Source organism: Camponotus floridanus, unplaced genomic scaffold (assembly GCF_003227725.1).
Source record: "Camponotus floridanus strain SB8 unplaced genomic scaffold, Cflo_v7.5 scaffold1, whole genome shotgun sequence".
Lineage (NCBI taxonomy): Eukaryota > Metazoa > Arthropoda > Insecta > Hymenoptera > Formicidae > Camponotus > Camponotus floridanus.
The window spans coordinates 5,932,260-5,957,211 of record NW_020229214.1 but is presented as its reverse complement, the minus strand read 5'-3'; the positions used below and the strand labels follow the sequence as shown (position 1 = coordinate 5,957,211).

The window sequence follows — 24,952 nt, the reverse complement described above, 5'->3', positions numbered from 1 at the left end:
CCTGATGAAATAACAATGCAACGGCGAGACTGCGCAGAATACAATAATAATAATAATAATGATACCCCTGTATATATAATAAAATATGGTTTATCACAGATTAATCACGCATATAAACACGTTTCCAACAAATGTTATCATTAATTAAAGTAGAATATTCTGTATCATATAAATTATCAATTGTAATTTATTATGCAAAAATCATAATTTCTCTGCACTGTAATATTGACGTATATGAAATCAGGTCTTTATCATATATCACCAGGTACATCTTCATCCGACTTTCCATTTAGCATACCACTACTACATAAATCTAAACTTACGGTCGAATAGATAGGTGGCTATTCAGAGAAAATGTCGGCAGGGCGCTGCTCCGCGACGGTGAAACAGCTGCCTCGTATACCTGCCTACGAAATAAGTAATGTCGACCAAATTGCACGTATATCCAAAGTAAAGTGAGATCGGCAATCCAATTTATAATGGATATCACGTAATAAATGTCTAGACGTTTTAAATGCACAATGTTACTATCTAAGACTAAACTTTATTTCAAATATAGCCATTCACACTTCAAGTATTTCAATTCATTCATATTATATGATTTATAATTATTTAATTCAAAATTTAACATATTTAATAATATTTTTATTCTTGCTCTTAATATCTCTTTCTCCCTCTTTTAATATAAGTACATATGTAAATGCAAAAAATGTATTATCATACAATTTCTTTTTTTGTTCCAATCCGACAAAATATTTTTCTAGTAAAGAAATGAAAAAGAATAAGCAAGAATATATAAAAGCAATTACAGTTTTATTTAAATTATATTAAGAAGTATATTTTTCATTTATTAATCACACAAACCTTCCGTCCTATATAAATAACCTTGATGAAAGTAAACTCTAATCTCGACAAGTTTCAACATTGCGAGAAATTAATCAAAATTAAAACACTTTAAATATTAACACATCAAAATTAATCAATTTAGTCATAACCCTCGATAGCGAATCATGAATTGAAACATTTTCAAGCGTAAACGAAGCACGAAGAGTCTTGTTATTTTTGCCATAAGAACGAAAAATGATTCTTATTTTGTCCAAAATTACATTCTCTTTTCAACCAACTCGCCGTAATTAAAGATTTTCTGGATTTAATTAATGACATCTTCCGTATCAACTGCATTAACACCCGGCGAGATACGATGAGAAAAAAAGAAACGACGCTTTCATAATACGATACGTAACGCGACTGATGGCATAATTTCCAGCAGATGAAACACGTACTGTTAATATCTTTTCGATTCGCGAAACAGTTCCTATGCAGGACGCCAATCGGAACGGATACTCGAGGGAGAGACGCGAAAGCAGTAATCATCCTCTATCCCCTGTAAACGTCCTTGCATTCGACAGGCGTCTGCTAATCCGCGGGTCCGGGATCAAATTGGAATTGGCCGTAGTTTAATTTAAAACTGTTTCTTCTCCCCTCGCACACTAACACACATATGCGCTGATATGATCAGGGCCGTCGGGAGTTGTTGAGTATAAGGGCCACTTTAGCAAAACGTTTACATAAATTTTAATAGAAAATTATTTATACAATAATGATATATATTATATTTTATTTAATCTTATGATTGAGCTTATTAATATTCGATAATACCTTGATTTATTGTTATTATTTATTATTATTATATCTATAATTATTCGACATTAATATTACTCAGCAAAATGTAAATTATAAACGTACGTGAGTTTCATGCAATAATATACTTTTAATCAATTTTTAATCTTTATGATTTTTGAATGTTTTTTTGCAATTATAATTAAATATAACAATATATACATACATATATTATATGTAATATTTTAGCGAAATCTTATTTCGAATTTTAAAAAAGTTAAAAATAAAAGATCAATAAAGGATACATACGTATATCACCGTTACTCCGTGCTACGTATAACGATATCGATTTGAAATATAAACTGTATCGCGAATAGAAATAAGAAGGATAATATCATCGTAAAATCGATTGATTATTAATATCGTCGATATCAATAACGATTATAATTAATCCGTCCTTATTGCATTTTCTAGGGCGAGATGCGAAATAGCGACGGGTTTGAATGCGTGTAAAACTTTCACATGTATATACACACATACACACACATAAACATATATACGAGTACTTTTTTTTAGCTTGCAGCGGAGCATCAATGGTAGACGGCGACGCTATCGTCGAGAAATTGAATCGTTCGGATGGAAATTCGCAGCCACACACATGGCCACTCGCGACATATGTATATGTATACGTGTGCACCTGATACATTCGTGAGTCTGCGCGCATATGTTGTTTTCTACATATACGTGCATATATACCCCTCTATCCGAAATATGGTACGTACGTAGCCTTGATATCTGCTGTATTAGTTTCCAAGATTTCTATCTTCTCACGTCAAAATATATATCAACGCATCAGTTACTTTTCCTCAAAGCACCTAGTCCTTCTAAATATTTGAACATTTACGCTGAAAATCTCGATTTATATTTGTCACGAATATAAGATGCAAAAGCAATATTGATATTTTTTTAGACTCATACCGCAACATTGGTTTTTTGAAATGTTACGGCACTTCATATAATCTAAAAAATATATAGATATTTATTATTATACATATTTTTTCTCCTCCCTCCCTTCCAGCATATGCACTTTTTGTCTACGGTATGGGATTGTTTGAATCCTCGCGGGCAGAGAGTTTTGTAATTTAAAACAGAAATTGATTCAGGCCATCATCCCCTGGAGTGTCAAAATCTAGATGTGTTTTTTTAACTGCCCTCGAGGCTCTTGCAATTATCCTCATGCAAAATACTATTTTCGCGCAATGTACGTGCATACGTACTGTAAAATATCAAGTAACACACATTTCTACAATACCCGCGTACAAAATAGAGGCGACGTATATCAAGTCGTTGCTGCATCGTAAACGCGTCACGTTTCGTTTCACCCGAGTTTAGCCTACGTTTGCGTAAAATTTTTCCGACATGTTCTACCGCATTTTTTACGGTACCAGAATTTTCAAATTCGCCTCAGTGCGACGATGCTACCAGAGCTGCACACAAAATCACGCACATTCTACTTATGAATTTATCCATTACTAAAATTACATTTGCCTCGCACAAATTATCACGTATATTGCACGCGAATCTTCTTTGCGTCACGCACAGCAAGATAATTTCAAATGTAATTTTACAGTGTCTCTATAGTCGGATTTACTAGATTTTATAATACTATGACTGTTAATTTAGCACGGTAGATTATTTGCAACGAAGTATTTGATGTTTCATTAGTTGCTCATTCATTCGAAGATTGAAAATATCCACACAGTAAACTTGGCGTATTTCACTTTAATGTCATTAGTTTCGTTATTGATGCGCTTTACCGTATCCGCTTTGCTCTTTCTCTCTTGAAGGTTTTAACTTAATTTTTTGTTTTTATACTAAAAGAAAGAATTAATATTTTTTACCTCAACTCAATGAACAATCTCTATTAAAAAGTCTTTTTATAATAATAAACTCTAAAATTAAATAATATACGGGGTATTTCTTAATAAATGAGAAAAATTTTAGAAGTTGATTCTTTGTCGAAAATTAAGGGAAATTTTTCATATAAACATTAAAAAGTTTTAATGAAAAATTAAATAGAGGTTGCTAGTTTCATCCTCTTATAACAATACGGGAGGCTGAAAAAAAATATTAATAAATAATATTTTTATTAACAGAAAATAATCCTAATTTCATTTCTTTAACTTGTTCCAAATTTGAGAAAAAAATAAAAATCTAATTTTTACTCCCATTTTTACAGGAGTGTAACTCCAAGGAGGAATGTATACGTTTATATATAAAAACCTCGTATATTAAATAAAAACGCAAGATTGAAAATTATTACATTTTAGACTATCACATTTTTGCAATAACAAATCTATTTATATAATAATATATAGTTTTGATGATAATTTTTGTTAATCATTTCATCAAAAACACAAACGGAAATAATTGTCAATCATATGCGCGCACGTGTGTCTATTCGATTTTCTCACATTTACAACTGATTATCGCAAAAAGTCAAAAATACTTGAAATTAAACAGCAAATATTATTAAATTATTAATACGGAAAGTTATGAATAATGAATCACTGCGCTTGGTCATTAATTAAAATATCCCGCATATTCATATATAACATCGTAAACGTCAACATCCGACAGTTTCTAACATTCGCGGGCAATTTTACAGGAGTTCGGATAGAGTTCGTCTTTTAGAAATATTAATATTGTCGTACATAAACGTGCACATTAGGTACATGTTGCGCATATATGTATATTTTGGCGTGCGGCCGCGCGAGGATACAGTATGTACATATATCAAAGATGGTGGTAGATGCAGAGCTCAGTGGAGCAACCATGTGGTAATGTATCAAGGTCAGTAATTTATAGCAGGACGGTTAAACGCGCCGCCCCCTCTCAGAGAGAAGATCTGAAAGTCAGATCTGGCTTCTCTTTCTGTCTCTCTCTCTCTCTCGTGCATGCGCTCTATCCTCTAAGAAACTCGCGACATTACAAAAGGATCATCAAATAGCACGGTGAATTACGACGCTTGCGGCGTTGCTACGAAACATTCGGCCATTTTTGTCGGAGGATGGGCGAGGAATGTCCAGGAAGGGAACCGACTAATTTGTCATCACGAGCGATGCATCTCGCCGCGCGATGTGCTCTAACGTAACTTTTCAATTATTCATGGCAACTGGCGCATACAGATATACTGGAAGCAGTCACTTAATATAGCGCAATTTATATGATATTCACGAGTTATTCTATCAATCTTTATTTGCTATGAACGCACAGCATGATGAGACATTATCTGTTTTATATTAGGCAATTTATGTCGCAATAAAATTGGAAAGTCATCTAATAAAACGGCATCGAGACAATGTTAAGCGTCCCGAGAAAATTTTGCGTCGATTCTTTAATTGCAAGTCGTAAAAGATGCAATTAAATCGATGCCCTATTGAGTATTTACGAGTAGATTGCTCGTAATCGAGAAAGAAAGAAACCAGAATGGAAATTGGATCCATTAATCGGAGTTTTTGATGAGACGGTTTTGATGGTATATATTTTTACAAAAAAAAATACTAAATATCAAGAGAGAACTGTATATTCACTTCTTAAATGATTTCTCCTTCATTAAATAATAGGATGAATAAAAAGAGTTATATCGCATAAAAATTTATTGTTAGTATATTACTATTATTATTAAAAAATATAATCGATAAATGTGTAATATTTTATTCTTTTAATATTTTTTTTCTTTTTTATTATATAAATTAATAATTCATTGATTTTTTTAATTTGATTCCATATATGTATATACTGTTAATAAAATACATAGTACGCATTAAAAGCAGACATGTAAATAATAAAACTCATCAATACACGTTAAAAAATACATATATATTGTAATGCGTGGCTTTATTTCATTAATAAATGTTATAAATTATGTGTGATAATGTGCGAATTCTCGAATTATGCATCCATTAAAAATTCCAATATAAATTTGCAATTCCCCTACAATAATTAACTGTTCCATAGCATTTCCAAAATAAAATCGAAAATGTCAAATAAATGCACCTTATTAATTATAATTAAAGAGAAACATTCGTTTAAAATTATTTATAATATTGTAAAAATTATCTACACATATGCTTATATATATGCATATATGTTTTATTATTAAACTGAAAAGTAATATTTAACACATTGCTTTATATGCAAAATATAAAACCTAAAATATATAGATATATTATATTTAATCATAATATGTTTGAATTATGTGATATCATAATAATCGCTTTTTACGCATTTATTTATTCATCTATTCATTATTTGTAAATTTAATATTGATAATTTAGAATTAGATTGTACAAACTAAAATGGCTGATAATTTCAAAAGCAGTTTGAAAATTGATCAATTAGCCTATTTGGCAAATAACGAAATAATTTGCATAACGTACAACGATATATGTTATCGAAAACAGAATGTTTATTTATTATTTATTAAATTGGTTTAAAATAACAATTATATAATATGTATCGCATCGATAAAAACAAAAAAAATAATATGACAACATATATAAATATTTCGTTGTTTACAGGGACGGATCATTTATGTAAATCATAGAAATCAATAGTAATAGGAAGTTGAAAGTATTTATAATGTTGTCCTCCTTAGCTTGAAATAGATTTTTAGATACCATCAAGTTCCGGAAAAGAAAATGAAATTATTAATATTCTCGATGTGTGTGAATCATTTATAAATCTCTATTTAATCTCGGAAGACTAAGTATAGATTTCTTCCTCTCTCAATTTTCGATTGGTTATCTGTAACTTAATTAAGTCTACGTTGTTTTTTCATAACATATTCATATTCACGATCCAAAGAGGAAAACATTCAATAATAACTTAGGAATCTTTAATATTACTAAAATCGCAGAGATAATCGCAACCCGAATGATTAATGAGAGACGCGAAAATAAAATTCTATGTACTCTTTCATACATTATACTTTATTTCGTTATGTCTAAGCAAATTGCGGTCTGAAACTGCCGCCTTGCGGCATCCCCCGTGGGACTTAACAAGCAGACTATACGTGGCACAATGCACGTATACTTGGCATCGCTAAATCTAGCGACTGCATTCCATAATCCCCGGCTTCCTTGTGGTGGTAGTGACGTTACCTCGTAAAATTCTCAGGCCCAACAGGCGACGACAGCGAGCGCACCAACTACTTGACAGGCCGAAAACCAGGATAATATAAAGGTGAAGGTGACGGCATCCTATCTTACCGAATATGACGCTCGTATCGCGATGCGCACGTAACGAAAGAGAACGTATACTCAGAACCGTGATAATCTGGCGTACTCTATCGCAATGATAATTTTTATGGAAATCTTTTTGCCCCATTTATCAATTGACGAGATTTTCGAATAATAAATTAAAGGAAAATATATAAGTAATGTGTGTTTTCGGTTATAAAAAGCGAAATATTATATTTCATATTCGTCGAATAAATTTGATATATTTCTTTATTTATCTGTAATTAATGATATTAATATGTAATTATCAATTATATTAATTATAGTAATATAATATTATCATATCAAATATAATATAATATATAATATTATCAATATAATTGATTCCGATATTATTTTTATTTCTTAACTTTATTATTATTTCTCATTAAAATTTAACGAATTGAAAGTTTATATATCATAAATGGATAGAAATTAAAAATATTGCGAAACAAACGCGAAATTTTAATATTTGTATCCAATTGAAAAAGTAATAGTAAACTTTGATGTCATGTTGAAAGTCTTTTATATGTAAATTTAAATTAAGTAAGTAAACGAAAAGCATTGAAAATGTATGTGAAAATTTAATATCTAACTAACATCTGTGCGCGCGCACTCCTTTACTAAGACTAACTGCGATTTAATATCTAATTTACTACCTTAATTTGACATTTACATTATAACACAGTTGGTGAAGGTCTTATTTTCGCAAATAGTACGACCAATTTACTCTTTGAAAATTGCTATTAGCCGAGAAATTTACATATTTATGTATTTATATACAGAAATTTATATATTTATGTATTTAAAGCGAAAAAATCTTTAAAACTACTTAGTTCAACTTACATATTAATTTTGAATAAAAAAAAAATCCGAGATATTTTATCACATCATAATTTGATTCTTCGCAATTAACGTTGTACATTATGTATCTTTTTTCTATAAATATGATTACTTGAGGGAGCAAATAAAAATGATTATACGGACGACGCGAAGGGACATATCAATTTCTCGATGTGCAATATCAGCTTAATAGTTTTACAAGACGGAATTCTCGTTTCCGACGCCATGATCTAATATAAACGCAATAACAGTCCAGAGATAGTTAACGATCGATCCTTTCTCCGTTCCTCGAGTGTATCTAATAAAATTGGAGGTGCATCGTCATTCGTCACGAAGCTTGCCAACCGAGCAGATCGTTGGTACAGCACAAACCAGTCTATCTTAAACTCGTAAGTGACGGAGTTCTAAGCGGGTGGACGCGGAAGCGAGAGTGAGTTAGGTCTCCCTTTGAGATGCCATCCACGAACTTGGTCTGACCACGTCGGAAAATCAGATCCCGTTGGAAAGTGCGAGGCTCGTTCGCCGTACGAATTTTCGAAGCAGACACTTTCGCAGACGCGAGCGAAAACTTTCCGCCCGTTGTAAACGAGTCGCCGGAAGTTAGTCGACGTAGACATTGTACAAAAGTTCGTTTATCCTGTCATAAAAAAATTGCATCGTCATAGGAAAAATATTCGCCCCATTACAGTTTCTAGTGCTTTCTACGCAATACGTCACTTTGCGAGACTTTATATTTGCTACAACTGATACAGCTTGGAATACTTCTCTCCGTTAATTATATTTCATTATTATTTAATTAATTTCATCCCGTAAAATATTTTATAAAATTTTATAAAATTTTATAACATAAATTGCAGCAAAAGTCCAAAAAACATGATATTTATCTAGAATTCAAAATGTTTAAAATTTTTTGCAAAAACACGTAAAAAAACTTATAAAAATTGACACATACCGTAAAATTCGGGATATTAAAAATATCGCTTATACATGTTTGTAACATAATACTTCTATCCTTTTACGTAACAATACTATGCTTTTACGTAATAATAGTAAATGAATACTTACGACCCTACTGATTAAAAAAAAAAAAAAGATCGCGTAATAATCTAAATCTTTTAAGGTTACATTGAAAATTTACAAGAAAGGGAAAAATCACAAACTAGCTAATTTGTTAGCGGCATCGCTTTTTATTCTCTCGCTAAACGGGAACTCACCGCGAACGTTACTTAACCGCCATTAACGACGACCATTTCGTACCCTAACCGCAGCAAAGTGGTAGACGTTTCTCCACCACACGTAGGCACGACGGAAACGTTCAACGATCCTGCTCGTAATTTATTTAATCCGGTTCCACGACTGGAGTGGATAACGACGATCTATTCTCTCGTTCTTACGTTGAAAATGACGGCAAGCTGCGTCATGTGCCATAACAAGCGCCTTTCCTAGCGGAATCCACCGTTCGCAACGCTAATTAATAGAAAGCAGCTGACGTAATGCGCCGAATGCGCGAGTCGTCGTCGTGCGAAACAGGAAATGCATATTTCATTGCTAGAATGCAAATTTAACGGCGCTCGACGTGTCTGTGTGCACATCGTATTATTCCGCGATGTAAGAAAGGAGGAGCGGAAATGTGGAAACGGCGGATAGAAGAAGAGACAACGGGAGGGTAGATAGATGGATGGAAGGAGACCGGTGGTGGATGACCTGAAATTAGCGGGGGAGAAAGGGGCGCAGGGGGGGAAACGCGCAGATAGGCGACAATTATACGTAACCCTCGAGACTGTACAACACACAGGGATTGCGCCCCGAGTACTTAAGTCTCGCCGAAATTTCACCCCGGATATTCTCATGCATATCTACGAGTCGAGCGGGGAACAACCGGAGAACAACCGCTCTAAAATGTTGATGCAAACGCATGCATGCTGGAGATATGTGTACGTGTGTTATCGACTGAGATTACACTCGCTCATTGCCCGCCGGTCATGCCATGTAACGCGTTATACGCGATCCGTTTCACGCAATTTGCGCATTACTAACATTAGCATATAAAACATATAAACAAAAGCTGAAACATTGTTTCAACAGCATAATTATGGAATTAAACCGAGCTGAAAAGTTCTTTATTTTTTTTCGACAAACAATCATCGAGATATCATAAATTGAACAATAAAAAATCTTTAATTTTTTATTTGAATTTTTAATCTGTCAATAACTATTCATTGGAATAAAATGATAAAGAATTTTACGATATTTGGTCCTAAGAATACACTGTTAGAATAGTGTGCTAATTGTTGTTTATTCTCTGCGTACGGAGCTGACAAAGATCATTTCTATCACCGACCCAATATAAGATTGCGATTTGCCATCTTTTCATTTATATGTAAATGGGACGCTTCCCTTTCTCTCAGAAAAATTAAAGTCTAATAAAAGAGCTATCGCACTCAACTATCACGTATATACATAGAGTTTCAATTATAAATTCAATTTAAATATATAACTTTTAATAATTTCTCCATAGAAATTAAATATTTCACGCCGCACGATACGAGTAGGAAATAGTTATATTTAATAATCATCAATCTACTAATCAATTAATTAGATTTATCACTTAATTAGAAAATTTAACCGTTTTAAATTTAATTGAATCAATATCACTAATGCGTTTAGATTTATAAAAAGAATTTATATAAAGAAACACTAATATTTTAATAATAAATCCGATAGTGAAAAATTTTCTCAAGATATTTATTATTTCACAAAAATTGAAATTATCAAGATTTTTATGTTATCTCAATGTTATACTATTATATTTCTTTTCATTTTACTATTATTTAATAAATAATTTTTTAAGAATTTATGCATACATGCAATATTATGTGTCTATTGTAAAAACTATTTCATAAATATTCTGCAATTTTCAGTGTAGCGCGACGTGTACTGCGATCGCAAAATTACACAGTCAGTTGCTTGTAGTAAAGAGAAAAAAAAAGACGACAACCAAGTTGAAAGAGCAGACAGTACAGTGCTTAAGTATAAGCTTCCTTGTTCCTCCCTTTTCTTATTTTCTTTGTGCCATAATATAGTCATAGTTCTATTATTTGCTTCTCTCTTTCGTATTCTAAATATGCAAACCGCCTCGTATTCAATGTACGTAAAAGATTTAACAGCTTTATACACACACACACTTATAGACTTACACACACACATTTATTTATTTATTTATTTATTTCTGTCCTGACAAAAGTAAAGAGTAATGTTCACAAAAAACAAATTGAAAATAACTTACACGCCACTCACGCCACTCACTCCTTCAATTTAAAAAAATATCTACAGTGCAATTATCTTTTTTTAAATATTTATAATTTTAACTTTGCAAATACATGAATTTCTACCTACATAATATTTGCAAAAAAAATTGGCGCATTAGGAAACATTTGTAATAACGGATATACAAATTTAATCAATAGATAATTTATCAATTGATTGTGAATTTATACGTATGAAGAAAATAACTAGTTGGAATATATTGATCGCTGCGCGATAGCGAGTATTAATGTTTGAACCAATAAATAGGGCACAATTTCTATTAACGCGCTTAAATATCGAATATCAATTTCAGTTTTGAAGGAAATATGTTAGTGTTATATGGTTTCATACACAATAACAATTAATATTAATGAAATCTATCTATCACTATGCAGCGCATATTATGTAATATTAGCAATTTATAATTATCTTTAATAATACAATATAGTATTTGCATATTAAAGCAGTGTCAAAATTGATAAAAATAATTAATAATTATTAAATAATATTTAATAGAAAAATATTACTAAATAAAATTTATTACAAATTGAAAAATCATTTATTACAAAATGAAAAATCTAAAATATACAATAATTGTAATACAAAAATTATCATTCCCAATTAGAAATTTATTAAAAATAATAAAAAAATAATATTACATAATGAAAAAATAATAAGCAATATGTATATTCTGTATATTCTTGTTATTTAAAAATAACTATTGGATGAAGGTATTTTACAAATAATATTTTTCATCAAAAATATATAAAGTTTAAAATATTTTAGAAGAAAATTCAAATATTTTAGCGCACATACGCATTTCTTTAAATTAATCAATATCTTATAAAATCACCCTATATTAATAATCCTATAAAAAATAACTGATCTATTAATTTAATTTAATATATAGTATTAAAAAGAGAGAGAGAGAGAGAGAGAGAGAGAGAGAGAGAGAGAGAGAAATGTAACTTATTACATAATTCTAATGTCTAATTATGGTCATATATTCGCACGTTCTGTCTTGATGGCATACACGTAATATCGTGTTCGCGATTAGCATGCATATTACATTTCGTTGATTTCAACTACCGCTTCAAACAATAACGTCAGCGAAATTTCACGTACCAACACTTAGACTAACTGGGCAGAAAAAAAAGAGCGAATTCAAATACGAATCGAGTTTTTTTCTACGCTGTAGGCGAATGTTGTTTTTTGCTCTTTGCGAAAACGCGCTGTGGAAAATCGCGGTTGACAAGCTCGCGCGCGGCAGATTTCGATCATTTTCGCAAATCGGCGGGTGACAAATAGGCGATCGAGCAGCGCGAGCACGTTCGAATGACGATGATAGCCGGGTCACAATTAATGGGAGTCCTTGCGGATGATATTCGTGTGTAACTCGCACGCGTACGTTACATTTGAAAATATATGGCGGCGGAATGCTCATCGCGCGCGTATTCGTGATACATCGACGTATTTCGTGACGCATGTGTATGCGTATCGCGGAAAAATATTGCCACCGCGTTTAGCTTACGGATCTTTCCGTCGCTTAATTTTCAACCAACGTCCACGCGCATTTTCACAATTCGTCTCTATATTAATGCTTATCTATCAGACTTGAAATGTGATTCCACCCCGCTTTGTCGTTTAATTCAAGTGCCGCCATAATTCGCATTTATGTATATACTGTCAACTTTGTTTCACATATCCATTAATAATGGCACAAATCATCCGCAAAGTATGGAATTTAATTAATTATATAGATGATTCACGTAGGACAATATTTCATTAGTCTCCCTCTACAAAAGCCTCTACGTACAAAGCATTTGAGAAGCAATATAAAAGCTTGTATTTTTTATTTTTGCAATATTATAATTATTGATATGCAATAATCTGATGAAACTAAAAATTTTTACTTTTGTCCCACGATGTATTTCAATTTTTTTACATTTTCTGATACTTGTCTCAATTTACTAGCTTTTTTATTATTTATTGATATATTCGTAATAAAATGGGAAAATCACATTTCAATGAATCGTTTTATTCACTTAATCGAATCATTGTGTATCGTGTTAGAAACGAGGAGCAAATTTATACAAGAGCAAATTTATACGAGAGCTACTCTTGTACTACTTGAAGACGGTACTAGTTGAAGTTCATGATACTTTTGAGAGAAAAGATATTGCGCGCATCGTATCTCTCGTATCGTTCAGATACGCGTGACGGATAGGTCAGAATTACCTGTCGTAGATACTCAACACACCTTGAAGAAGCATGTCGCAGAAAATACTAAGAATTGCGAAAGACAGATAGCATGCACGTAGCAATTATATTAAATAAGAGGATGAAAACTGTTAAAAAAGTTTGATATACCGGCGGAAAACTTCGTTTTGAAGATCGACAGTATCGTTCTACGTTTTGTCTGAGAATACAATTTCGCTGACAGACTTTCACATACAATTACAAAGTACAAAGTGAAAAAATTGTCCAATTGAAAGTTCTGTAAAAAATGAGAAAAAGATTAGCGCGTCACGCGAGCGCTTTATGTAATACATTATAAAGGTGATTTTGATATCGAATATTCTTCTTATTGCACAAATGTAGTAGAAATTATTCTACTTTGTATAAACAGCTTAGAGTTACATAGTTGTAAAATAGTTTCGGTTGACTAAAGTCCTAGAACTCCTAATATAATTGGATTAAATTATTAAAGGACGGAACATTTGTACGGAAACTACTTGATTCCTGTTGAAAGCTCATTCAGTGTCTCAACAAGCACCGATCTGCACATCACTAGAATTACCATAACGTCATACTCCGGGTAAATGGCGGCATGTCCGACAGAGAATTACGTGATTCACTGTTATATTCTACAAGACGTGATATATGCGAAATATGTAAAATATGCTCTTATCAAATATGCGACACACAACAAAGTTTAGAGACCGTTTAATTTCACGATACTCTTTTATATTGCATAATTTGTTTATTTACACGTGCATACTTGCGATGCGAGGCTGTGTAGCACCTCACAAATATTAGCATAAATATGGAGATAATTTTAAACATAATCCAACTTATAGCCTACTTTGCCATATTCATATTCTTCTGAACGGTACGACGCGAGTAACTTTGAAAGTGGAATATATTTACATACTTAAGAGCATACTTAAAAGCACCCTGTTTCTCTGTTTATTCGAAAAGAACGTTGCACATGTGTCAAGCGTGCAGGACACACAAAGGATTTAATAAATCTGTATTTAATTTAATCCGGCTTTCGCATTTGAAGAATTTATTAACTTGATAAAACGTTTTAATAATTAAATTTATAAGATAGCCGGTACATAAAATATAAGTCTTGTTAGAGAAACAGAATTTTTTTCCTCATTCAGGATCATGAATGTAAGAGGATTTGTGCGCATAAAAGGATATAGATGTAGAAACAGAATCATGGAAGTGTGTGTACGATGTGGAATCTGCGTTTTGCTAAAGTGTGTCTTAGGGCGGTAATGTATCACGTGAAATCGAACTAGAGCAGAACACGAGCAGTCGAAACGTTCCAAAGCATAGCGTTACAGCTTCGCTAGTGAAAGGCGGGGCGTTCCGGAATGAACAGAACTTGAGCACTTTACAGTGATTTGACGATGTGAAGGATGCGATTTACAAGCTCAATCAACTTCTAAAAGCTTGTGGGCAAAAGGAGAGCTCTAGTTTAATTCAGAACTCTACTTTGTTAGCAAAGATTACATACTATAATTAAAACATGTATCTAAATGTTATAATGATAATTGTGATTTTATACAGTTTGTCACATACTTAATAATGCAAAATCTTATTTACATAGACTGAATTTTATACAGCATTAGTTTTAAAAAAATCTCTAATTATATTATTAATTATATAACTTTAAAATATTTGTGAATATAATTTAATAAAAATATTTTCAAAATATATCAATTTTTTATCACTATCTAAAATTTTATTTAAGCAAAATAAATAAGAAAGTGCATTAACAAGAAATATTCAACTCTTATTTGCTACAAGATTCAGTATTAACGGCGAAAGGCTTTAATCTTCTAGAGTCGAACTTTCTGAATAACACAGTCGTACTTTTCGTCTTGATTACTTTTGAAAGTAATAAAAGCCCTAAGTCGCGCGTTCAATTCCTAAATGATTTATTAATATGCTATTAAATTTCCAAAGAGTGCACTTTAAAGTTTAACACATAAGATTTTAATTTATATGCGCGCTTACAAAGCCATGTTCAAAATTCTTTCCATTTTTTGTAGCTGATGATCGAAAACTAAATTCGATCGTTTATATTGCTGGAAATTTGATATTAAATATAAACGAATAAATATAAAATAATACAAGGAAAAAATGAAGATATCTGTTAAATATGTATAAGTTGACAGCGAACATAAATTTACATATTATTATTACATTATATGTTCAAATGTTTGACTGACAGAAATTATACTGGTTGGACCAAATATATATTAAAATAATTATGTCTATCAAGCCAAGATGAAAAAATATATATAGCCGAAAAATGAAAAAAATACATAAATACATAATAAAAATATATAAATCGATGCAGCAATGCGACAGTAATTCTTTGTAATCGATACACTATTTTACATTATACCCTCGGCCACTTTCGTCCGAGAAAATAGGAACGTTCTCACGTGCGAGTTGAAGGTAAAGTATTTCGAAACGATCAAGCACAGACCCCCAACGAAGCTTATCACAGTAATGAAGGCGCAGAGCTATCAAGGCATAACGATGTAACGAGGAGTTTGACTGACGCGAGACAGACAGCTAAATACCTTGTTCAAGTTGAAAAATTAGTGCGAGTCGAGAGCTGAGCAACGTAAGTGTATGTAAGGAAAGTTGGAATTAACTACTTTGGCATAATTTTCGAATTTACATACATCTTACAGATTTAACAAATTCGACATTGCAATATATATTCTCCTCTTAGCGTTCTATGTTATGTACATTGCATATCTTTTAATATAATATACATCAATATTGTTAATTTATAAATATTGATGCTTATCGATTTTCATTAGCATCGATAGAACGCTACAAATGGTACAATTAATAAATAACGATTAATTTATTATATATATGATTGTAATTAATTATATTCAGTATAATTGCATACGTTATCATATTTGAAAACAATGTATTTAACGAAAAGTATAAATTTATTTAAAAAATCATAAATTTATTTGACATTTTCTTTTTTTATTTAAAAGTCATGATAAATCAAATATTGATAAAAGTGAAAAATTCTATCTCATTATATTTTGTCTTTTAATCTGAAATCCAATTTTCTTACTATGACAGAGATCCACAAATCTTTCGATTCCATTTAAGAAATAAGAAATCAAGTCATCTTAATATTTTAATTGAACTCTTCTATTAAAACTTTTGTATATAAATCTTATGCTTTGTTATACAATTTTATTTTATTAAATCCACAATATCTGTTTAAAAAAAATATTTATTTTATTTTTTAAAAGAAAAATAATTAATAGTATTTAAGTACATATTTTAATAGATTTGAAATGGACTTCAAGAATGTATTTATTGACAAATTTACGATCTTTCGTTTATTTAGAACTTAAATTGCGTGAGCATGAGTTGTATTTACGAAATTATCTAATATTAATTTAATTTAATTATACGTTTTAAATTTAAGGAATACAAACAATTAAAAATCTAATATTAGTAAATAATTAATTAATTAGAAATATACTTTATATAAAGAATTTAATTAGAAATATACTTTAGATAAAGAATTTAAACGACTTAATTACGAAGGCACTTTTTAATGCTAAGAATAATGCGAAGCGTAGAAACAACGTCCAATCTAATTCTCCCTCGCTGGTGAAAAATCGCCCGTATATTCACGTATCTGAAGTAACGCAAATCTTGCGAGACACCCGGTGTACATAATAAGAATAAATTGCATCGCGAACTCATAAACACTCGCTGCTAAGCATCGCTAAGAAAGGTCATTTGACACTCGGGCAACCGGCACGCTCGCTACCATCCAGTCAGCAGCCCCGCCAGGCACCCCATTCAGCCAACCAGGCAGGCAGTAGGGAGAGTCAGGAACGAGGCAGACGAACAAGCGGGCGCCAGTCTACCGTGGACGCACGACGCGGCACCACGTGTGCTCCGATTCAATGTTTTCATACGTCATAATCACGTTCGATCTTTTTTTACTCCGATTACACTCGCAATCTCAACGATACGCGTCACCTCAGTGATTATTTACTACACGTGATCGGACCGAAGGCACGAGAGGACTTAGTGGTGAGGGACGTTCACTCTCATTTTCAGTAGTATAGTGTGTGTGATATAGTGCATCGAGCAACACGGAGGGATCTATCGATGATCTATGATTGCATAGGAATGAGGTAACGTCCGTTCGAGTGATCGTATCTCCGTGATGTTATGTGATTTTGATTTATCTACGTTTGATTACCCTACATTTGTTCGAGTCTCGTTGACACTTTGGTGACGTTCATAAAGTCGGTCTACGACTTTCGAGTTTTGCTCTCCTGCAAATCGCAGTATATTCCGTCACGAATGTGTGTTACGAATCGATGATCGATGTTTGATGCCACGAGCTTTGGAACAAAATCGCACCTCGTGCGTCGAGTTAAGCACGAGTCAAGTGTGTCGTGTATGGTAGATATTATTTTTCATGATCCCGTACGCAGATAGGTTACGCCAGTTTTTTTCTTTGCAGCACGCATGAAAAATGGGAAACGTCATTAAATAATACATATCGCTTCGTGAATCGAGCGATCAAGTTAAATTTGAAATCCTACAAGGATTATTATAATAATGTTCTAATGATATCTTCGAGATAATGTAATCAATGAAAACTTCTCTAAGTTCTAAACTTCTCTTTGTTTAGCACAACGCGAAGTACTCAGAAGAATATGTTTCCTAATGTTTTCTTTAAATTGTTATATCCAATTATAAAAATGCAGGAAAAATGTAAAAGCCTTTTCTTTTTATCCATAAACAAATTGTTTCCTATTTGTCTGCACTATGCATAAAATCAAAGATGACTTTAACATTTTTAACACCAACAAAAATTGAGACTGTTGTGAAAATTGAAGGAAATAAAAAAGAGATCATTTTTTTATTTCCTCCCCCCCCCCCCCCGTGCGAGGTAGACAACATTTTTATCTACAAAAATGGAAAACAACCAAAACATGATCTTGGTTAATTCTTAAGATTAAATCTGACACTCGCAGAGGATTATGTTGCAATTAGATTAAATTTAAAATGCGCGAGAGAGAAATTACATAACTCTTTCTAATTTCAACAAATTGCATCAGTAATCGTGAAACAAAAGTGACGAAAAAGGGTTTTCTGTTCAACTGTTGATGTTTAAAACGTGAAATTTGCAATACGTACATTGAATATTTATTCTTATTTTTTTCAGAGGTTTAATAAAAATAAAATTACCTATATTTTTAGCAATACAATAGGAACTATAAAAACTAATTTACTCATCTATAACACGATAATTCAATTTATTTTGCTGAAAAAAAGGATACGTAAATTGAAAAACTTTCCTTTATTGAATACTCAATCGTATTGCACAAAGCGAAGGATAAAAAAGTACGATAATAAAAAATACGTAGAAATTTTTTCACCAAAATTTGTCGATTTAAACATAAAACATCGGCACAACTTTCTATCTAATTCATAATTAACGCTCCGGATATTTAAAGGTGATTATGTTTTATAAAATAGAAGCTTTCACAGTGTTCAACTGTATTGATTTGCTACAAATCATATCAAAGCATTTCAATAAAACTCAATAAGCTCTGCTATAAATACTTCAACACCATATATATTTAAGCAAATTTCTCTTTTTCTATTAATCATCAATTGAATAAAAGATTAATGGTGCAAAAAACCCATTTCCAAAATTATAAAATTTCAAAATTTGTATATATTATATTAAACAGTTCACTGTTTTAATATTTAATACATTTCATATTCTTTGCATGAATTATATAACATAATTTGATTAATAGCATCTCATACATATTATAGTTTGAATTTATTAATAATTTTCTCATATTATACAATTTATAGATTTAATTAAAATTTTCATTTAAAACATAATTAAATCATTTATAACATTTCTTATTTTCAGAAGTTTCATATTTTTTTTAGAAACATTAGGGGATTCGACTAATTTACACATAATTGCGAATGTTGATTGCACATAACTACAGATATAAATTTCTTTGGCTTATCTTTGTTTCGATTTAATCGATTATGATTTGTGTGTTTGAAAGTGTCCGCTTTCGTTTCATCTCGTACTTTAAGATGATTTGAAGATCCTATATGTCATAATAACTATAATTTTAAGGGATTCACATGCCGATATCGCACCGTTTCCTCGAATTCAAATACTGAGGGAAATAGTAGAAGCCCACATTTCTACCTTTAATGTCTACCATAAATTCTCGCGCAACTCCCAATTTTTCATTATTCTAGTCAGAGATGGTCCAAGCGCTATTACATCTATATTCGAGTTTGAATTCGAGAATTCGAGCACAATTCGGGTTAGACGAATAAATACGATTTCAAAACTTGGTAGAATTGAAATTTAAACAGTATGCGTGTGGGTGAGTGAGCGTATATGTGCATTTTGAATTTCGTATCCTCCTCATCGTAGATTAAACAGAAGAGCCAAATTAGTTAGAATCCCCATGAGGTTACTTCTAGCTCGTTATTATACTGACCGAGGCAATGCCAAATACAGGTATTCAAATATGCGCGTGACTTTCGATTTAGGTATTCTGTGCACCGCATACAATGCACGAGGCGTGCTATTAACGGTATTTGTCCTCGACAATTGGTTAGCGAAGCGATATTATCGAGAACATCCTTTCATTTAGTCAAATACTCATCGGAAGAACTATATAGAGAATATAGTTATATGAAGAGAAATTGTAATTGGATATTAATAGCCGATCCATCTTCCTTTATTTCTTTCTAAGCCCCAGCTTTTCTCGCGATCCGTCATTCGATGTGACAAAACCAAGTTACGTAACAAAGCCAGCGGAGCAAAACTTTGCGCTCAACTCGAAATCACGACTCGATTTTCCTAATAAAGATATACGTACAGAAAGAAGGCGGTGTTCCAATAAGAAAAAAAGATGAAACTTAAATCTCTTTAGATTCTATTAATTACGTTATTGCGATCAATTTTGCCCGCAATGGCGTCAAGGAAATGAAAATAAAAGAAGTCTGATATCTTCTAGTGCTTCAACCAAATTACCTTTCATTACTACTGATATTAGTTTGATCATTATTTACAGCGCAGTAAAACCAAAGATTGATATTGATTGCGGAAAGGTTATTAATATCAATTTATGAAAGAAAAGAAATTTATTATATAGGAACCGAATTGTGTGCGATACCTCTACGCGATACCTCTGCGCTTTATAGGAAAAATATAACACAGTTTAACTGTTTCATTTCATATGACGCGCACAGGGATTTCGTTTATATTTATTTTCAAAGTATTTTTTGCAAATTTTTTTTATGGTTAAAAATATTTTGCTCGCCTATGTTAGCTTACCAATAGTTCTGTACTATATAACAAAACTACTACTGGTAAGCTAACATAGGAAGAAATATGACACAAAAATAGATATATAGTATGTAGGTGTTACGTACATGTAATAAACTTATTCGAGGAAACAACCGATGAAACGAAGTCCTTAGTTGTCGTGATTTGATAAAAATCCTAAGTCATTTTTTTTTCAAGAACTGTCATTAACAGCATTTCGCGCGCGTTACAATCAAATTCTACAAAGATACTCTTGCCGCGGGTCATGTCAAAATCCAGGAAACAAGCGCGAACTTAGTTACGCCAGAACGGCGTACGAGACATGTCAAACAATTTAGCTGCAACTGCAAAGCTGTTCTATATAGATCTTAGTAGCTCTACTAAAACTGCAAAGCAACAATAAATGGATGTAACAAGAAGATAATTTTCCAACTGTTGAAAACAAGGTAACTGACTAAAACATACGAAAATGCTCTGTGAGTCTCTATAAATCTACTGTAAAGTTTCTTAAAGCGTACTAGTATTTCTATACGCGGAACGTTTCCGAATCATTGAATGTGCTACCAGCCGTAGATTTGATTTTAAACCCCCCCGAGGATAGATCCTTGCTACCGAGCCGTGACCTTCTTAAACATCCTGTTTAGGAAATGTACGAGGAATTGCTCATGAAAATGCATAATCATGACGACCCTCTAGTCACGTCAAACACGAGAAGTTTCAGGTTAAAAAAAGAGTTCTGTCGAAAGTTTCCTGAACTATCGACAAGGCTAATATGAACACGACATTTTCTCACTTATTCTCGAGCACGACTAATATAAATAGGATCTCTGACAAATTAAACTGGATGTATATTTCACATATTTATCAAAATAATTTAATTTGATAGATACGTGAAATATACATCTAGTTTAATTTGTTAGAGACTTAATTTAAAAGAAATCGAGATTAAGCATGATAAAAAAAGAAGAAAGAGAAGGATTAAAAATAAACGAAACAGTGATGATGCAATCACAATGACACTCGGAATGCAAGTCGCGAATAGAGGATTAAGCGTCGTAAATGTGTAAGCACACGCTTACAGTCGAATCTGTGTGGCCATTACAGTGGCATATCGTGTCAGCCAAAAATAAAAGTAGCGGGGCATGCAATTGTGTTCCGATAACGTTTCTATCCCTGTCGGACACGACGTCTGCACCAAGATCGATACATAGCTATATAGACGAAGAGGAAGGTCGTATGTTCTTTCAGGGTCCTCCGACACAGCAACTTATATATACCTGACCTCGAGTTTCTGCAAATTGCTACAATCCTATAGTCGGTATCGCCTGTAATTTTTGTTCGATCTGTCGACTGCAAGCACTGTATTCATCCCAACAATCGGACGTTTCTGGAAATCAATAGGAAATTGCTGTTAAAACAATCTTATCTCACACGCAAAAGGGAATATTGAAGATATGTATAAAACGATCACTCTTCCGATTACTCTATCATTTGTGAGACATTACATGTTATAAAACGAAATTCTGGAAGAATTTATGTCATCTTTGCAAAAAAAATTGAAGTACTTTTTTATATCTAAGTAACATTACTACAAAATATTTCCATATTACTTCCATATAATTGGTGGACATAATTACAAATAAATGACTCTAAACAGGACAAAATTTAAATGCAAAGGCACTTTTTGAATTTGAATTGAAGTTGCATATAAAAAAGAATAGCGAACAAAGAACGTTAAACGCTTTGTAGGTTAAATTTTACACATCATGTTGCTGAAGTAGAAATCAAGATTTAGAGTTATAATTAGTCCGATTTCAGATTAGATTCAGACCAAATTGTACGTTATATTAAATAAATAATACATTAAAATTGTAATCAGTAAAATATAGATTAAATTTACTTTCATGATTAAAATAAAGCTTTTCAAATTATTTAATTAAATTTAATTAAATTTTATTAAATTTGGTTCGATATTTTATTATCACGAGAAAATGGATGTCAGAAAAAATGGATATTTTTTTACTTATTTAAAAAGAGAAATAAATTTATAAAACTAATCGATATTCTCCAATTATATTTGTAACTCGTTCCAATTTTTGACGTAAAATTATGATTTTGCCGATTCAACTGATGCATTTACTAGTAGATAATTTATGTGTAAATGCGGCAGCACCGCATTATCAAGGTGTTACCGCGAAACATTCTCCAATAATTGCGAATCGGCTAATCGAACAACATGATACTATAAAAGCGGTTTATCCCGCATCGTGGCATTCAACGCTTAAAGTTGCGCGAGATTTATACTTTTCGTACAGAAAATACAACAGGCAATAAATTTTCAAACCAGTACAATATCTAATCCGACAAGATGAAGAACTATTACCGAGCACAACCGAATACAAAAGCGAAAAGAAACGGATACAAATAATGTTGGAAAAAAGTTATACTGAGCAATGCCAATTTAGATGATAATTTTTGAAAACAAAATTTCCTTCTACAGGGATACTTTACAGCCACTATTTCGATAATAATACGTTTAAATGAAAGGAAAAAAAGGTGTTGAATTAATCCATTTGGTAATGTCTTACTGGCACGCACTGAAACGACATAAATTTCAAATCCGACGTATCTATTTAAGCCATGAAGAAAATCAATTTTCCAAGCGTGTTAATCATCGGAGATAAATATGTATATGTTGTACTATATTTTTCAAGGAGTTGCAACAAGTTGTTAAATGTTTTATAATAATCAAAAAGTTCATTGTCCGTTTTATTCGTATAGTTCACACGCAACGGTGATGCCATTACCTAGATTATGTACGTCACGATGTGCAATTATTTGAAGTATCCAATATCAAGAGTAGTTTTAAAAAATTGACAAATTACGAATTTTCGAATAAAATTTTGTGAAATATCTAATACTAAATATTTATACTGATAAAAAATATAATGTAAAGCATTTAATCACGAAAATAATTAATATTTCAGATTGATTATGCAATCTCCTAGAAATGAAAAAAAATTGAAAATTATTTTCACAATATTTATTGAACTCGTGATTACGTGTCTCCTTCGGAGCGAAAAAAAAACACGCAACGAGATTTTATTTTGTATAAGATTCCCATGAGAAATTAGAAATTGAATAAGCTCTCCAATAAAATCCCATATCGATGCTCGAATTTGATAATTCTATTGATTGGAAAAAATTACGGGTGGAGTTCAAACAAAAATGCAAATAAATAAAGTTTTGCCGAGCCAAAATCCGCAGTACGCTAATGAAAATTTAATAGCATGCATCCCAAAAAGCGAGTTTATTACTACATGTGTGATAAAGTAAATAAAAGTCGGTGCAAATTACAGGGGCCATTTGACCGATGCGAGCGAGTTCTGTTTGATAACCGTCTACTTTAGCACGACTGTTGGCGAATATAAAAATACGAGGCCGACACGAGCTTACTTTATTCGCTGCCGATCGAAAGGGGAATATTGGCGTGCATAACCGTGTCGCGTGTACTTAGGTCGCGAATACACGCGAGCTTCCATTACGCCACACCCGGAAAATTCAAAACCAGCACCTTTCGCTGCGCCTCGCTCGAGAGGAGCCGTCATAAGGGAGATATGTTTTCGCGGAAAGACCTTGAGGTTTCACTAGCAAAAGGATATCCAGATAGAATTTCATTTGCAGTACCTTGGAGAATAGTGTATCCGCACATGCGCGTTATATCGAAGGATAAAGGTTCAACCTTAAAGCGGTTGCCTTCGAATAGTTTCGCGGATTTCATGGACAATAACGCGCGTCGGTCTTCGCATTATGTAGTCTTCCATCATGGAGATTTTGCATTGTAACGTTACAGAGAGATATTAGGAACGTGCATCGCGTACTCTCCAGCATTGTCCAAAAATGACGATACTAGACTTATTTCCTGAATAAAATCGAGTTTTGATTCTACGTACTTTGTTATATTTTCCATTCGCGTTTTTGCGAGTGTTGAAATTTTTATGTGCACATTATTAAGCCCCTGCGTACACGTTTCGTACAAACATTTTATATATTTGTGTAGTGCATTGATCGCATAACTAAAGCTAAATCTGAATATGGTTGTAAAATCGACAAAGCCGACTTAGAGCAGTTTGATTTAACTAATATAGGATCAAAAGTTCCATGCTATTCCGTTAGATTATAATTCTACAATATAGAGAGAATTGGTCTAATTATAGATTAAATTATATAAGTTCAAATTATATAGATAAATATTTAAATTGCGAATTATGTAAAT

At 32.1% G+C, this 24,952-nt stretch overlaps 1 protein-coding gene across 2 annotated transcripts in view; it reads left to right on the top strand.

Moving 5' to 3' along the window:
* The window catches only part of LOC105254730 (protein artichoke), a 164,881-nt gene that overhangs the window by 55,836 nt on the left and 84,093 nt on the right, over window positions 1-24,952 (top strand). Inside the window, exon 1 of one of the 2 annotated variants that reach the window (XM_011263597.3) lies at window positions 17,224-17,482. The exons of the other annotated variant lie outside the window; for it this stretch is intronic. The gene's annotated coding sequence lies outside the window, so the exon portion shown is untranslated. Of the gene's footprint in view, window positions 1-17,223; window positions 17,483-24,952 lie in introns of those variants that run through there. 2 annotated transcript variants of the gene reach the window in all.